Genomic DNA, 18,500 nt, shown 5'->3' on the forward strand with positions numbered 1-18,500 from the left:
ATGAAAGAAATTAAACAGTTTAGAAGCACATCCCTTCCTATACCTTTTCTTCAGAGAAAACTGCTGTTAATTTTTTTTTTTTTTTTTTTTTTACTTCTCCATCCAGACTTTTTCTTTGCATTCCGACTTGTATTATGTTGGCGCACAAGTCATTGCGGGTTTTGCCATTTGAAAGTAATAGCAAGAACCACAATGACTTGTGCACCAACCTCATGTATGTACATGTATGTATTCATGTGCATATTGGCGGGACTTTGTGTCCTTGAAATGGAGCCTCATTTTCTATGATATGTATTTTATGAAACATATTTTATAACTTGCTTTTCCTCTCTCTACATGGTATCACTCATCTCCTGTCAGCACGTATCACTCTTGCTCGTTATTTTTGACTTTTCTATCTTGTCCGGTTCGGTTTTCAGCACCTGTCACAGTCTGTGGGATGTAGTGGCTATTCGATAAAAATTAAATGCCTTAAATGTCTCGTCATCTATTTAACTGATTTGCAGTTGGTAGACATTCAGATTGTCTTTTCCCCCTATTTTAAACTCTGCTGCCATTAGCCATTCCTGTAAGTACATCTTTGCTCAGTTGGGTAAGCACCTCTGTAGGTTAAGTACCTCCGTAGGGTAAGTACCTCTGTAGAGTAAGTGACTAGATTTAAGATCTCTGGTTCAAAGGGTGTTTGCATTTAAAATTTTACGTTGTCCTATAAGGAAGCTTCTTCAAAGCCTGACACGATTTCCTGTTTTGCCTTTCAAAGGCATTGGTGATTATCAGTCTTTATAGTCTTTGACAAACGAATGGGTGGAAACAGTATCTTGTTGCTTTGTTTTGAATTTTAGGTATGAGGGGATTTAAGCATTTTTAACATGAGGTATTTGTTGATTAATTCCTTAGCTCCATTTTTCAGGATTCTGGGCCCTAATGTTCTGATTCTCTGCCTCCTTAGAGGACATGTCCTGGGTGATGATGGCTAAACCTTGTTGAGCACTTACTATGTAATAACCCCTGTGCTAAGTATAGTGCCTGGATGAACTCATTTAATCATCCCGTAAGGAAGATTGTCTTTAATCACCCCATAAACCTGTATAAGTGAGGTACGGTTGTTCTGCCCTCCTTCAAATAATGAAACTGAGGCACAGAGAGGAGAGGGTTAACTAAGTCGTCCAAGGTCATGTAGAGAGTGAGTAGGGAGCTGGACTTTGGACCTACACAGACCTCTTAGCACCGTTCTGTGCAGTTCGTGTATTTGGTAATGGCGGCAACTGTTGTTTAAGATTTAACCGTTCTGTGATACCTCAAAAGCAGAAAACCAGAATGTTCCTGGGCTTCTGCAAGGAAATGATCTGAACACGAGCAAGGCGCAATGCCTGAGCTTGGGGCCCCAGCCCAGGGTGTGGCAGCTGGAGACAGAGCTCTGTGTTCAGCCTGTGAGAGACAGCTGTGCTGCAGGCATGTTTTGTGACGTGCCCACGGCCATACAAGAAAATAGTGTCACCTCTTCCCACATTGAGTCACTTTTCCTTCTTAGGGAGTTTCCAGTTGAGCTGCAGAACTGGATCTAGGAAACCAACTGTAGAGGTGTCGACTGTTAGAACTGTAGAATGAATCGGATGGATGGATGGATATACGTTGGATGGAGGGAGGGAGGGAGGGATGGATGGATGGATGACTGGATGGGTGGATGGAGGGATGAGAGGGTGGATAAAGGATGGGTGGATGGATGGGGGGGTAGATGGATAGAAGGGTGGTGGGTAGTAGGTAAGTGGATGATGGATGGATGGATGGATAGAGGGATAGGTGGATAAGGAGTGACGGATGCATCATGGATGGATAGATGACGGATGATGGATGGATAGATGATGGATGGATAGATAGGTGATGGATGATGATGGATACATAGATGGAAGGTAGGAAAGAAGGAAGGAAGAAGGAAGGAAAAAAGGATAGCTAGATATAATATCTCAGTTCATTTTTTAAAATTCCTGTTGTATACTGACCACTGCTTTAGGTGCTGGAGATAGGAAGATGAAGGGCCTGGTGTCCTGCCTCCTGTGAGCTCACTATCTAGAGCACGACAGTGTCACCTGCTCTGTGTTGTAGATCCCTTTGGAATCTGGTTAAAATTATGCCCCTTTTCTCTGATCACTTTCAAATGCAAAAAAAAAAATGCAGAGGATTAAAAAGGAAAGTGGTTATATTGAAGTACAGCTATCAAAGTGTGTGTAATAATGCATTTGCGTCTTTATTCACACATTAAGCTAGATTTGGCACCAAGTCTAGTAACTACTCTAATTTTGAAGTCATGACAAGTATAAATAATATTTGGAGTCATCTGCCACCAAAGCAATGTGACATGAAAATATCTGCAATTTTTGTTGGTGTCAAAGTCTCGGGTAATGCTAATCCCACTGCAGTCTGTTGCCTGTGTTCATAATTGAAGGGCGTGCTAAATTTCAGTTAGAGCTAGGGAAAATAACTATGAATATGTTCAAGTTCAACAGTGACTATGTACAAGTGTGAAGACCCCACAGAATTCTCTCTCCATAGATCCCCAAACCTACAGATTCTAGAACAATGACCCTGGGCTGGATGGAGAGAAAAATCATAGCAAGATACTCACGACGGGGTATATACTCACTGACTCACGTGGTGCACAGGGTCCGACATTATTTAAATGATTTGTCTCACTGTCTCTCTCCTTGTTTTTCCCCCTGACTGTTTATAGTTGAATTTTTGTAAGATAAACTTCTGATATTCCCCCCATGGAGTGTTATCAGTTCTGTGGTCACGTAGGAGTGGGCTGTATAACCTAGAACATTCCTGGAAGGCTTCCTGGAGGAGCTGTTGCCCACAGCATGACCTTAAAGGGTGAATGATAATCCCAGCACTTTGGGAGGCCAAGACAGGTAGATTACCTGAAGTCAGGAGTTCAAGACCAGCCTGACTAATATGGTGAAACCCCGTCTCGACTAAAAATACAAAAATCAGCTAGGTGTAGTGGCACATACCTATAGTCCCAGCTACTTGGGAGGCTGAGACAAGAGAATTCCTTGAACTTGGGAAGTGGAGGTTGCAGTGCCGCCACACCCAGCTAATTTTTGTAGAGATGAGAGGGGGTCTCGGTGTGTTGCTCAGGCTGGTCTCAAACTCGTGGGCTCAAGCAATCCTCCAGCCTTGGCCACCCAAAGAGCTGGCATTACAGGGGTGAGCCACCACACCCCCCTCCTAAGAATCTTTAATAGATCTTCCAGCATTGCAATTCTTGGGAGGCTGGCTTGAGCCCTGGAGGTGGAGGCTGCAGTGAGCCATGATTGTGCCATTGCACTCCAGCCTGCGTGACAGAGTAAGACCCTGTCTCAAAAAGAAAAAAGATTCTCAGGAAGTCAGTGTTATAGACCACCTTTGCAGACCACTATCTCCCTGCACTGAACAAAGGCAAAAAACAGTGAAAATTTAATGACCTGAAAAAACAAAAAAACCTGTACTTTGTAGGGATTTATATGCCTTTCTGGGGCTGAACAATATTTTTTTGTTCATAGCCACAGTTAGGGTTACATACGATCTTATAAAATGCTATGATAGTGTCCAACAAATATTGTATTGCAGAATATATGCCTTTGTGCAGGCCAGAGAACTCTACTGCACTTCATCTGAGAAAGCGAGTGAGCAATTTTTTCTAGGACTCCTTAACACGATCAAGGTTTCTGGCTCTGAGAAGGCAGCCCCTGGCAGGGAGCAAGGCCAATTGGACATACATACAAAGTCCCTGTGTTTGGGGACATCAGCTTGGCAGGGGCAGAAGTCAGGCTGGCCCTTCCTTGTGGGATTCGGACTGGCTGGACTTGACCCGACTAATTTAGAAGTTGATCTTTTGCAAGGTATGTGCGTCTCTTTGATGGCCTGAGGTGACCCTGGGAGGAATTTCTCTCTGTCTCTCACATTCATGCACACACACGTATGCATCCGCACACACACGTATGCATCCACACCCATACAGCCACACAGCCACACAGTGATGAGGGACGGGTCCCCAGACTCAACATCTCATTGGCCTTTGCCTGCCTCTTTTGCGCTTCTTTCTTCTTTGTCTCCCCGACCTTGGACAGCTGCATTCAGAGCTCACCATCATGCAGGACACGGGATATTTTATATCCCTGATAGAACAGCAGAATCAGACAACAGTATTGGGAAACACAGGGGAACTGCCAAGGGGGCTTGCATCTGTTGTTTTTCTTGTTAACTAGGAGTTACAAAAACACTGTTGTCACAAACCTTGCTTTGAAAGTATTTCCAAAATGTGTGAGTCCATATGAAATCCATGGCACGGAACCGAGTGCTTGGGTGGTGTAATCAGGCAAGTGTCAGTTTCCTCTCTGTGCTCCACGCACACTCCGCCGTCCCTCCACATCCACCTGCGTGCCTTTCCCCGTGCTGTGTGCACATGCTTGGGATGCCTCTCCTCCTCTGAGTTTACGAAGTCTTCCCAGCCACCCAGGCAAAGTGTAGGTCTCCACTTCTCTGTTGCAGCCTTTTCCAAAGTGTCGCATGCAAGCAGGTGGCTCACAAGATGATTTTAAGTCGTACGGTAACAGACTTGATAGAAATTAGTAGCTCTCTGTATATTTTTCTAGTTACCGTCCATTTATGGCAAATTATTCTAGGTTTTCCACTAATTTAGGGGTCTCCCTTTTAAATTAAATTATTTTAATGTCTTAAAATATTTAAGTATTTAAATTAATGTCTCCCTTTTAAATTATTCAGGTAAAAATATAGATGAGCTGATTTTAAGAGCCCTGAAAATAAATAAAACAACAGACATTACCTGGATAGGGCAAAAATGGAAAAGTTAGTTGATGAATGATTTTTTTGTTTTGTTTTTTGAGACAGAGTTTCACTTTTGTTGCCCAGGCTGGAGTGGCTGGAGTGCAATGCCATGATCTTGGCTGACTGTAATCTCTGCCTCCCAGGTCCAAATGATTCTTCTGCCTCAGCCTCCTGAGTAGCTGGGATTACAGGCATGTGCCACCATGCCCGGCCAATTTTGTATTTTTAGTAGAGATGGGGTTTTTCCATCTTGGTCAGGCTAGTCTCGAACTCCTGACCTCAGGTGATCTGCCCGCCTCAGCCTCCCAAAGTGCTGGGATTGCACTTGATGAATGACTTTAAAGCGGGAAGGCTGGCTCTATTCGGTGCTGTGCTCTCCCTTCTGCAGTTCCTACTGAGGCAGGTAAATAATTATTGATCATTTTTCTGATCTCAGTTTTCTCACCAATAAAATGGGCTGCCTCGTCTGTTAGTTAACCCTTGTTCCGGTGGCCAGTAGCTAGTTTTTGCCAGGACTTTGTATTTATTTTTTGAGACAGTCTCAGTCTGTCGCCCAGGCTGGTGTGTAGTGGCGTGATCTCAGCTCACTGTAACCTTCATCTCCTGGGTTCAAGCGATTCTCATGCGTCAGCCTCCTGAGTAGCTGGGATTGCAGGTGCCTGCCACCACCCCCAGCTGATTTTTGTATTTTCTTCAGTAGAGACGGGGTTATACCACGTTGGCCAGGCCTGTTTCAAACGTCTGGCCTCAAGCCATTCATCCACCTTAGCCTCTGAAAGTACTGGGATTACAGGTGTGAACCACCATGCCTGGCCCAGTAGCTAGTTTTCACTGGACCCATAAATAATTTTTTTTTTTAATGTGTGCTTCTCACTGCCAGGTCCCCTCGTGGAGGGACTTTGTGGGCACTATTAAATGCTACATGTATATGTTCCTGGGTGGTTAGTAGAAAAATGGCCTTTTCAGATGATTTCCTTTTTTTTTTTTTTCCCTTTGGTCTGAAGTGTGAATTCATCATTTAAATGGAAGATACGACCAATGCTTGCATATTGCAAATCAGACAAAGAGGTAGTTAATGGGGTGGAGGTCATGGCAGGTGGCTGTTACTGCACTCACTTCCCTGTGAAGAAAGGTCCCCGCTGTAGAGAAGGGACTTGGCAGTCTATTCTCCAGGACCTGATAGACCCATGTGAGCCCAAGACCAGTTTGTCAATCATGAGGCACTGTTGGGAAGAAACACTTAGGATGCTGTTATTCACTAGTGACCGAATGGTTTTAAACCCCTGGCTTAAGTTGTTTATGCTGTTGGATACGTTAAAAACAGCAGAAATGTGTTGCTTACAGTTCTGAAAGCTGGAAAGTCCAAGATCAAGGTGCCAGCAGGTTTGGGATCTGGCGAGGGCTGCTCTATGCTTCCAAGATGGTGCCTATATTATTTGTAGGGGGTGAACTCTGTGTCCTCACACGGTAAAAGGGATGGAAGGGCAGAAGAGGTTTACGTAGCTCTCTCCATACCCTTTTATAAGGGACTAATCCCATGCATGATAGCAGAACTGTTGTCTGATCACCTCCTAAAGGCACTACCACTTAATACTCTGGCCTGGGGGATTAAATTTCAGCATGAGGCTGGGTACGGTGGCTTCCACTTGGGGAGGCTGAGTTGGGCAGATCACTTGAGGTGAGGAGTTGGAGACCAGCATGACTCACATGGTGAAACCCCATGAAACTCCTAACAATACAAAAATTAGCTGGGCATGGTGGCACACGCCTGTAATCCCAGCTACTTGGGAGGCTGAGGTGGGAGAATCACTTGAACCCCGAAGGCGGAGGTTGCAGTGAGTCCGATGGTACCCCTGTACTCCAGCCGGGGCAACAGAGTGAGACTTTGTCTCAACAACAAAAATTAATTTCAACATTAATTTTGGAGGGGACACAGATGTTGAAACCCTAGCAACCCTCCAGAATCATCATTCTAAACAACCACTTCACACTTCAGCTCCAGATCTGTGCTGTTTTGTGTGGTAGCCATCGGCCACATGGGGTTGCTGAGCACCCTAAATGCAGCCGTTTTCAGCTGAGTTGTGCTCTGGGAAACACTTAACCCAAACAAAAGAATACAAAATATCTCCGTAATACTTTTTTGTATTTGTTTTGATTTGATACTTTTTCATATGAATTCCATGATGAAATAACAATATTTGGGATGTTTTCACTTAAATAGATTAATCCATTTCTTTTTACTTTTTTTTTTTTTTTTTAACGCAGTTACTAGAAAATCTGATGTGCATGTGGCTTGCTGAGGATCAAGGAGATGGACCTGGATCAGAGCTGAACCAGGGAAAAGCCCGGAACACATTTTTTTTTTTCCTTTTTAGAAATTGTGATTTTCTCAATTCCTGATCTCAGTCTCCTGAGAGAGGAGAAAGAAAAAAAAATGATTTTAGTTAATTGACGGTTCTGGTTAGTTGGGCTCAGTTAATCAGGGTTCTGCCTCTAATTGCCTGTGCTGTCACCTCTTTCTGGGTTTGTAAACACTCTGCCCTTGTTACTGACTGCTCATGCCCTCTCTGTGGCTTCTGCCTGGGCTGCACACAGAAAGGTGGAGGTTGCAGAATCCAGAGCTCCTGCAGACAGCCAGGTTGAAGGGTGACAGTGGAGTGATGGAGTGTCTACTGGGTGACTGTAAATGGCCAGCCGGTCTGGGGATAAACTTGAGGTTTAGTTATCTGAAGGCCAGAGTCCTTGACTCCTGTCTCTTCCAGAACTGACTGGCGTCCACCTGTGGGGTGGCACGCTGCAAGCTGACCTCTGGAGAGGGACTTTGCAATATCATTCTGTGGATGTCATCATAGTCCCACTTTGCTCGGGAAGCCGTGTGTGTGTGTGTGTGTGTGTGTGTGTGTGTGTGTGTGTGTGTTTGAGATGGAGTCTGGCTCTTTTGCCCAGGCTGGAGTGCAGTGGCGCAATCTTGGCTCAGTGCAACCTCTACCTCCCAGGTTCAAGTGATTCTCCTGCCTCAGCCTCCTGAGTAGCTGGGATTACAGGTGCTTGCCACCAAGCCTGGCTAATTTTTGTATTTTTAGTAGAGATGGGGTTTTGCCATGTTGGCCAGGCTGGTCTCGAACTGTTGACCTCAAGTGATCCACCTGCCCCGGCCTTACAAAGTGCTGGGATTACACATGTGAGCCACCACGCCCAGCCTGATGCGTGTTTTGATCGCCTCCTCTTCACCCCATTGGTGAAGTGGATTCCCATCCTAAGGGGATAACACCCAACGCTGGACAGACCAGATGGACAGCAGTTTATGAGTCATGTATACTCAGCCCCAGGAAAGCAGATGCTGTGCACTGTGTGGGGCCACAGGGCTGCATCTGTTGATAGGGTGAACATCCAGGGGTCGTGAGAGGCAGACTCTGCAGTAGCAAGAGGGTGCGATCATTCCTGCATCCCACAAGGGGATATGATGGTTTTGTTTGAATAATCCCAGCGGCTGGCAGAGAGCGGAAATCCACTCTTCAGGGAGAGGCAGGCACTGTCCCTGGTCTTGCTGAGAAAAGGGTGTCTGTCTGGCTAGAGAACCTTATTTGAGAAAGCAGCGTAGGCAGGGAAACTTACATTCAGGCCATATGAGACACTTGGCTTTCCCCAGGTGTCAAGATAGCACATAAGGGTAATTTTAGGCCTTACCCTACAGTGTGGTGGGGAAAGGTGGTCAGTGGAGTTATATCTCAGTTTGAGTCCTGGCTGTGTTGCTTATTAGTCATTCACCTCATCAGTCCTCAGTGTGCTCGTCGGTAAAATGGGCTTATTAACATCTACCATATGTGTGTGTATCTATCATCAACCTACACATACCCACCACGCATTTATCCTCTCAAAAAGGGTGGTTTAATCCTTCCCCCCTTTACACAACAGCAGTACAACCACAACCAAATCAAAAAGAGCGTTGAATGGAAAACAGATGTGTCAGCTGAGGAAACGCATTTCTTCCAGCCAAAGGCTACATCTGGCCTTCCACGTACTATTTCCACAGACTAAATGAGGACTTGGTTTTGCATGGCCAGAGGCAGACATTGGCTCATTCTCTTCCAGGGCCAAGGAGCCAGGCTGTTAGTTGATGTCATGCTAAGAGGACACGGCCTCCACCCTTGTTCTGACGCCACTGTCCATGTTCCAGGGACTTTACCTTGGCGTGGTGAAGGCGACTGCCCGGGAGTGACATCGGCATGGCCACAGCAGCCCTGAGAAGGCCTTGTGTGCCGTAGCTGGAGCCATCTCCCCCTCCTCCAGAGTTGGCTCGTTGCCTTCTTGGCTTCAGAGTCAGCCTCGCCTGTGCATGGAGCCAAGGGGCTGTGGGACTCGGAGGAGATATCGGGAAGGGCTGGCACTGCACAGCGGCTGCCTGCCCTGCCCAGGGGAATGGCCAGGACGTGGCTGAGCATCAGCTCTCCCTTTGTGCAGGGCAGCGGAGCATCTGTCAGCTCTTTCTTTCCAAATGCATGGACCATCTTTGTTCAAAAGCAGAACCTCATTCCCGCAGTTCAGGGGTAAGGGTCCCTGAGACTCCTCGGGTGCTCAAAAGCCATTGATATGTACATTGAGGGCATCACTGCCCCTTGCTCCTCTATACCTTGATAGGGACTTTTTTTTTTTTTCTTTTTTTTTTAAGGCAGAGTCTTGCTCTGTCACCCAGGCTGGAATGCAGTGGCTTCATCTTGGCTCACTGCAACCGCCACCTCCCAGGTTCAAGCAATTATCCGGCCTCTGCCTCCTGAGTAGCTGGGATTATAGGCATGCACCACCACACCCAGATAATTTTTGTATTTTTAGTAGAGACAGGGTTTCACCATGTTGGCCAGGCTGGTCTTGAACTCGTGACCTTGTGATCCGCCCACCTCGGCCTCCCAAAGTGCTGGGATTACAGGTGTAAGCCACTGCGCCCGGCCTAATAGGGACATTTTCTATGGCACCCCTAGCCTGGGCTACCTCATGGGACCCTGAAGTCATAGCCCAGGGAGTCAAACAGTGTGGGTCTTTGATCAGTATGGGTGGTGGGGTCTGGAATCCGGCAAAGAGCCAGCAGAATTGCATCATCCGAGGTCTGGATCAACCTGTTCTGCTCCTTCTGGGGGTTGAGTGGATGTAGATAGAGAATTGCACTGACCTTGGGGAGCCCAATCCAGTTTATCAGCTGTTTGCATTTATCTGTTTATATGCACAAGTGTGTTGTATGTTCATAAGTGAACACACAGTTTTGTAATGTACAAATGCTTTTCGTCAGATATGGTTCCTGCCCATGTGGAGCTGACAGCCGTGTGTGTGTGTGTGTGTGTGTGTGTGTGCACGCGCGCGTGCGCATGTGAGTGTGTATCTACCTCCATAAGTAGTGCGCATAAATCTGCCACTAAGCAGAGCTGTGACCCTTTATTGAGCATGCCGGGGCTGTGAATACTGTTCTCATTTAACCCTCACCATCACATTGGTTCATTCAACGGCTATTGATGGAATATCTACTCTGGACTAGGTATTATACAATGTGCTTAGGATTTTGTGGTAAAAACTTCTGGAACCTACCCTATTTTTAGCCCGATTTCATAAATGAAACCCAGACTGAGTGGTCAGGTGCCTTGCCTGGGGATACAAAACCTGTACGTCACCAAGGTGGGACCCAGACCTCGTGTCCCTCCCTGTGATGGTTAACTGTGTCTTCTGCGTCTGTGTGTAGATTTCCAAGTGGGCGTGTCTACAAACTCCTGGGTGTCCATGTTTGTGGAAGTGACAGAGTCGGAAGCATGGGTTGCTGGTTTGGATCGCGTCATCCCTTACCCTGGCTAGAGTATCTACCTCCGTGAGTGTTTATTTCTTGATCAGTAAAGCAGTTAGTGATGTCTGTCTACCAGCCTTGTGGAATGTGAGCACAGAAAAGGGTGATGCAATGAGATAATGTTAGAGAAAGCCATTTTTGACTAAAAGAGCCATGTTGATGAAGAACCATAGAGATAAAGAACTAGGTAAAGCACCAGAGAGATGGAAAGATTGACTGCTGGAGGAAGGAAGTTAACATTTTTCCAATATCTACCATGTTTTCCAATTGACGTTGCCAATAACGCAGCAATGTGTGTGTTATATCCCCCCTAGGTGAAAGAGGGAAACCGAGTCTCACGGTTACAGAGTGGTGGATTGAAATAATTGGAATTCAGATCCTGCCCTGTCCAGAGCTCGTGCTCTTTGTGGCAGACCAGGGGTTGATAAACTATGGCCCATGGGCTAAATGCTGCCCGCTGTCTGTTTTTGTAAGTGACGTTTTATTGGAACGCAGCCTCGCCCATTCACTGCGTACTCGTCTATGTCTGTTTTGAGCTACAGTGGCAGAGCTGAGCCGTTGTGAGAGAGATCACATGGCCTGCTAAGCTGAAAATCTTAACTGTCTGACCCTTTACTGAAAACGTTTGCAAGCCCCTCTTGTAAGAAGGCCTGTGATAAGGATGTGCTTTGAAAATCAGTGCATAGACATTCTACAAAATGTGAACATGCACGTATGCATACCTCCAGCAAAACTTCAGCCATCTGGAGCTCTTTGGAGGCTTTGGGAGCCTGATTTTCTGGAGAGTTAAGCTTTCTACGTCTAAGGAATTTTTCTAAACTGCATCACACATTTATTCTCCTACCTTCTTAAACAGAGTATGCTGGGCTTGTGTGAAGCCTTCCTTAAAGAATCCAGACACCATTTCAAGCAGCAGGTTTTGGATTCTGCTAAAAGCACTAATGGCCGTGCATGGCATCAAAAATGCTGTAGATCTTCACCTATAGATCTTCCCTCGGTGACCCTGGAGTCCCTTTTTTAAAAAAAAATCTGCCTATTTTTTGATCTTTTTTTTTTTCCTGCTCTTCCATTTCTTGCCCAATGTTATTTATCATGGCTTTTTTTTTTTTTTTTTTGAGATAGTCTTGCTCTGTCACCCAGGCTGGAGTGCAGTGGCATGATCTTGGCTCCCTGCAACCTCCGCCTCCTGGGCTCAAGCAATTCTTTTGCCTCAGCCTCCTGAGTATGCAGGATTGCAGGTGCACACCACCACACCTGGCTAACTTTTTGTATTTTTAGTAGAGACAGGGTTTTGCCATGTTGGCTAGGCTAGTCTCCAACTGCTGAGCTCAGGTGATTCGCCTGCCTCAGCCTCCCAAAGTGCTGGGATTACAGATGTGAACTACTGCGCCCAGCTATCATGGTTTTTTTTTTTTTTTTTTTTTTTTTGAGGTGGTGTTTTGCGCTGTCACCCAGGCTGGAGTGTAATGGCACGATCCCGGCTCACTGCAACCTCCACCTCCCGGGTTCAAGCAATTCTCTTGCCTCAGCCTCTGAGTAACTGGGATTACAGGCATGCACCATCACCACACCTGGCTAATATTTTATATCTTTAGTAGAGATGGGGTTTCACCATGTTGACCAGGTGAACTCTTGACCTCATGATCCACCCGAATTGACCTCCCAAAGTACTAGGATTACAGGTGTGAGCCACTGCTCCCAGCCATATCACGACTTTTAATGTGCCTGATTGTGGCAGTCAGCTGACCCTGCTTGTCAACCCTATAAATAATCAAATTCATTAGAAATGTATACAGAGCAAATAGGCTCTGGTGGTAAACCCGGGGCACCTATGTATCCCTACTGTTCCAGACTGCTCTGTGCAGCCTAGTTCCATGAAAGGCAGGTTACTCTGTCTGTGGTTGTTTTCTCCTGCAGTTAATTCAAAAGAGGGAGGTGGAGTGAATTTCTCCCTCCATGATGGTCCTCATGTCCCAGTGGTCAGATTAACGATAGTCAAAGCAACATCAAGTCCTTGAAGCAGATAATGAGTGTGGTTGGAGCCTCACACTTTGCAAATACCTGATCTTATCCTCCGGTTATGCTTCAGTAGCCAAAGCTGGCTGTTAGTTACTTTAATCTTGATCACAGATGTTAGCAGGGAAAAGGTTGACTGAGTTTGGCTCACCATGACAGAACTTAAGACTTGGGTAAAGTGCAGACTTGCTTGTGAAATCTAAGCACAATTGCGTATTCCAAGACACATTTATATGATCGTGATCAAGTATGCAAAGGCGGTTGTTGCTCATTTTAATCATTGCACCCGAGTGTGGTTAACTGTTTTTGTTGACAGGTGTTTTATCTACTTTGTGAGGGATTCTTACTTAAATATACATGCTTGGCCTCTCAAACATTTTAAAAAATAATTTAAAACATTTAATTGGAATATAAAGGTTGAATAGATTCAGTGCGTTCAAGGTGTGATGATTTGATATACACATACATTGTGTAATGATGACATTACACAAATGAATGAACACATCATTCCCCACCCTTGCTGTCTGTTAGCTCCTCAGAAATTGTCTTGTCGTATAGTGGAGAGTCTTTTATTTCGGTTGGTGCTGTTTGTCCTTTGACGTCTGTTGACGACCCTTCTGCCGTCAACAGGGTTCGCTTCATGGATATGCAGCCTGTGCAGTCACACACAGCTCCACAGCCAGTGGGGCTCTGCACTTGTTTGAATTTCTGTTGTCACCAAACTAAAATTCTTCATTATTTTTGCAAAAGAGGTCCTGCGATTTCATTTTGTATTGGTTCTCATGACTTAGGGTGTCAATTCCAGCCATCATGGAATAGGAGCCTGGAATATTAAAGGCAGAAGGAGCTTAGAGGTCAGCCTTTCAAAATTATGTTAAAGGTGGGAGAACTCAAGCCAAAAAGAAGGAGTTACTTGCCCAAGTTCACAGGAGGATGGATAAAAGGAGTTTATGGTTAACCAGGGGTTGGGGGGAGAGGAAAATGGGGAATTGTGCAATTGGCATAAGGTTTCAGTTCTGCAAGAGGAGTAAGTTGTGAGATCTTCTGGACAGCGTAGCACCTGTGGTTAACAATACTGCATTGTATACTTAAAAAGTTATTAAGGGAGATTTCATGTTAATGTTCTTGCCACCAAAAAAGGGGGGACACAAGGAGACTTTTAGGGGTGATGAATATGTCTGCTCCCTTGATTGTGGTGATGGTGTCATGAGTCTATGCATGTGTCCAGCTTCTTCAAATTGCGTGTGTTAAATACATGCACTTTTTTATATGTCAATTATACCTCAATAAAGCTGTTTAAAAACAATCAGGATAATGGATGGTAGACTCCGACAGGTGGAGCACCGATCTCAGGTCCCTCCTGAACATAGAGACTTTCTCTTGCGTAGACACGATGCTTCCTGCCCCGTTCATACTTAGAGATGATGAGCTAATTTAATAATAATCTAACAGTTAATACTTATGAATTTAAATTTCTCATTATCTTCCATCTCTCAGTACACATAGACACAGAGTAAGTAGCCAGATTTCGCTGTAGTATTTGAAGGTGGCTATCTCCTACAATGGAATTTCCCGTATTAATGGTATAAATATTAGGGTAAGACTCTCAAAAATGCTAGCAATTTCTCTGAAATAAATGTTCGAATGGAATTTTTTTCCCCACTCATAAAGCAGTATATTCTCATGGTTGGAAATGTGGAAAATGATCAAGAAGGAAAAAAATAAAATCGCCATGCCAGTTTTTTGCCCATTTTTTTCTAATCTTCTTTTTCATGCATGTGCATTTTTTATATAATTGATTTCAAATTCTATTCATGTGAACCTTTTAGATCCCATTTAATATTATATTAGATTAAATTTTATGAAATTGCTGTTTTTATTGGTCAAAGAGGGGTCAATATTGGCAATTTGATGATCAACCAAATTGCAAAATAATCACCTACAGTCAGAGTATCTTATCTTTTTTTTTTAGACAGAGTCCTGCTCTCTTACCCAGGCTGGAGTGCAGTGATGCCATCTTGGCTCACTGCAACCTCTACATCCCTGGTTCACGTGATTCTCCTGCCTCAGCCTCCTGAGCAGCAGGGATTACAGGGGCACACCACCACACCTGGCTGATTTTTGTGTGTTTGCAGTAGAGACGGGGTTTCACCATGTTGGCCAGACTGGTCTCGAACTCCTGACCTCAGGCAGTCTGCCCACCTTGGCCCCTCAAAGTGCTGAGATTACAGGCATGAGCCACTACACCTGGCCCCACTCAGAGTATTCTTTTTAAACATCATATTTATTGGCTGTATAATTTTTTTCATGAGGCTGCATGCAGTTATGTAGCATTTTTGAACCACATAATAGATACTTATAAATAAATAATTGTAATATGATCCATAATTATATATAAATAACTATAAATCGTGTTATGATAAAGCATCTTCTTTCTTAGCCTTCATAAATGGAATATTCTTTTCAAAATAACTTTCATGAGTATTTTATAACAAAGCTTGAAAAAAAGAGAAGAAAAGAGACCAGTGAAATCATTATTCTGAAATAAAATCTTTGATGCCTTTCTTCCTGGTCTTTGTTTTCTGCATTTATGTGCGTCTGAAAGCCTACATTTGTTCGCCGAAAACATGTGGTGCACATTAAATAGAATACTATGCATCTGATTACATTTATTCCCAATGACTGTGGGGGATCTTTTCAAAAAAGACAACTCATAGCGTGGTCCATGGACCAGTGCCATCCCCAGGGTTTCTCACGGTGTGCCCAGTGACACATTCAGAAACTGAGGACAAGCTTTCAGAAGCTTTTACAGTAGCTGGACATGGCACGGCCCCTAAGCACGCCAGTGTTTTATTTTTAGTGCTGCTCTTTTGTTTTGTGTTACAAAATGAGCACCCTGCAGTAGATTGGACACACAAAGGCCTTTCTCCGCAGCTGGATTGAGGAGCACTGCCGTGGAGGTGGAACGTGACCATCATACCTGGCCACAGCTAAGGGACCGGTGCTGGTTCCTAGGTCCTCACTGCATGTGGCATGCTGGACTCTGAAAATCCCTGTGTCTGCTTTCTTGCCGTATGTTCTTCCTGCTGCTCCCGGTGGGCTTGTCTCTAGCGTTACCATTTCTTCCCCTTTCTCTTCTGTCCTTTTCTTTTTCCCTTGACCTTTTTCTTTTCCTCCCTTTTTTCCCTGTTACCTCCGGATTGGCAGGGTGGAGAGCGAGCTAGCAAACCCCATGATCGTGCTTGTTAGGATGAGATCGGAAGTATGCGTTCCTGGGACCTGAGCTGGGGCCTCAGAGTGTGCCTGTCTAAAACAAACGTGCTTTGTACCCGGCTGTTGTGACGTGTCTTCTCATAGCTTGAGAACGAGTCCGTTTCATACTTAAGTAGATATGCGTTGCATTTTAGATCTGAAGTTGGCCGGCTCTGAGTAAGTTAAATGTTTTAAAGCTAAATAGGATGTTTTTAATATTCTCTGCACTTTGGAACTTTCTGTATCTCCGCCATCTACTCTTGACCTAGAATCAAGAGCAGAGTCTGAACTGACCTGAGCATATTCATTCCAGGACTTAGGCACTACCTGATCTTTTTTTTTTTTTCCAAAAGGAGAAAAAGCCCAGACAAAGCAGCTGCACATTGGTGACGTCCTGTTGCCAGTGAACAGGAGCAAGAGGCATTAAGCTCTGGAGTGGTTCCTCAGGCCCCATCAGCCTAATGTCCCCTGGGCTACATGTACAAGTCCAGAGCTGGGAATAAAGCGAACCATGATGACGAAATAACTGGCTTTAGTTAAATAATTTGCTGTTTACGGCTTCTCTGTTTATGAATCGGTTAAAAGCCCTTTTAAGTGAAATTGGATAGGCTACAAAGTGTTGGTTTCATGTGTTTTATTTGCAGTTTAATCAGCGTGATCCAGCTGCTGGAGTGGGGAGAGCGGAGCTGGGGGTTTTAATTATCCCTGCTTTGCCCGAGTTAGGAATTCCCAATGGTGCCGTCTGCGCGAAGATGCCAAAAACCGCATTGTTCTTTAATTAGCTGTTGTGATTGTTTTAGTCTAATCTCCGTGATTAGCAGCAGCATTAAATACAGCAGGAAGAAAAGGCCTGTCCTCTACGTACTGCCCCAGTAAACAGAGCCTTTCTCCCTTCTGGAGAGGGATATCATAGAAAATCAATTAGAACTCAACCAGTGTTGATTGGAAAATGATAAAGACCAGCCACCATGAAGCAGAGATGGCTTTGAGGAGTTGGTTTATGGCCCCCATGGCCAGCTTGCCTGGAGAGCTCTGTAGCACCAACCTGCCATGGAGACATTTGGCTAGGACCCTTCGGATGGCCCTGTCCCTCTCTGGGGATGAGGCAATGGACTGGATTGGCACCAGCTGCTGTTTTGGCTTTAGGTTCTCTGTTTCATGCATTCAGCCGCAAGCTTTCATCAAGCACCCCTTTTGTACCAGGCATCATGCCAGGGGCCTGGAGATACAGCACTGAACGAGACTGAGACCGTCCCTGTCTTCAATGAGTCTGCAGTCTAGAGGAGACTGATGGTCATCAACACTTGCACAAGTGATGGGTTCTTTTAAAGCATGAAATGCTATGAAGGAGAACTAGGAGAGCATTTAACAGGGATAACTTAGTGGTCAGTGAGCTGGCAGGCAAGGAGGCTGTCATAGACAATGGAAGTATAAACTGAGATCCATGAGTAAAAAAGAGTCAGCAAGACAAAGAGACCAGAGTGAAGATGTGTAAGTCATCAGGAACAGCATGTGCAAAGGTCCTGAGGCAGGCTGGAATTCAGTCATTTCTGTTCATTGCTCTGTTAGAGGCAGGAGAATACATGGTGGGAGTGAGCCACGTTCTGGATCTAAGCCCCTCGTTCAAGCCCCATCTCTGCTACTTCCTAGCTGTGTGAAATTCTTCAAAGGGCACTGGAGCACTCTGCGTCAGTGTCCCTGGATGTAAAATGGAGATCGTGATGATAATCTTATCTAGTTCATGGGAATGAATTAAGTTTCTACTTGTCAGGTCTTCAGAGCACTGCCTGGTAGATAGTGAGACTTAGGATGTGTGAGCTGGCCTCATTAATCTCTTGGAGTAGCCTTCTCTTTGAAGTTTAACAAAATAGGTTAAAATCTAAATCTGCCATGTACAAGCCTTGCGACTTTGACCTAGTTACCTAACCTTGCTCTCCCTGGTGTCTTACGCGTGAAGTGAAAACAGAGTCAAGGAACTCGGAGTTCTCATGTGGGTGAAGTAAGATATGTCAGGGGTTTTGCTCTGTTATAAGCCATTGTTTGGTGCTCAGAAAATAGTGGCTATCATCATTATTCATGAGACATCTGCCTGGCATGTGTTTGGCATTGAAAGTCAGTAATGATAAGTTCCCTTCACTACTTCTTCTTTGCCTCCCATTGTATGCAAGGCTGTGCCGTCCTCCCCAAGCTCACAGAAAGGATAGCTCCACAGCAGGGTTTCTCAACCTTGGCACCATATCATCTGGGGCTGGATAAGTCTTTTTTGTGTGCAGGGGTTCCCTGTGCTCTGTAGGATGTTTAGAAGCATCTCTGGTCTCTACTACTAGATTCCAAGAGCACCCTTTCCCTGGAACCAGGATATCCAGAATGTCTCTGGACACTGCAGTATGTGCCCTGCAGGGCAAAATTGCCCCCACTTGAGAACCACTGCTCTGAGGAGAACAGAACGGATAGCTGGGTGTGATGTCTCATGCCTGTAATCCCAGCGCTTTGGGGGTCTGAGGTGGGCAGATCACTTGAGGTCAGGAGTTCGAGACCAGACCGTCCAACGTGTTGAAACCCCATCTCTACTAAAAATACA

The 18,500-nt window shown here is 45.1% G+C and overlaps 1 protein-coding gene across 1 annotated transcript in view; it reads left to right on the forward strand.

Annotated features, from left to right (window-relative positions):
* Positions 1-18,500, forward strand: part of XYLT1 (xylosyltransferase 1) — a gene marked incomplete at its 5' end in the record, with an annotated part of 256,894 nt that overhangs the window by 16,813 nt on the left and 221,581 nt on the right. The gene's annotated exons all lie outside the window — the stretch shown is intronic.

Source organism: Sapajus apella, unplaced genomic scaffold (assembly GCF_009761245.1).
Source record: "Sapajus apella isolate SASKATOON/1434 unplaced genomic scaffold, GSC_monkey_1.0 scaffold51, whole genome shotgun sequence".
Classification (NCBI taxonomy): domain Eukaryota; kingdom Metazoa; phylum Chordata; class Mammalia; order Primates; family Cebidae; genus Sapajus; species Sapajus apella.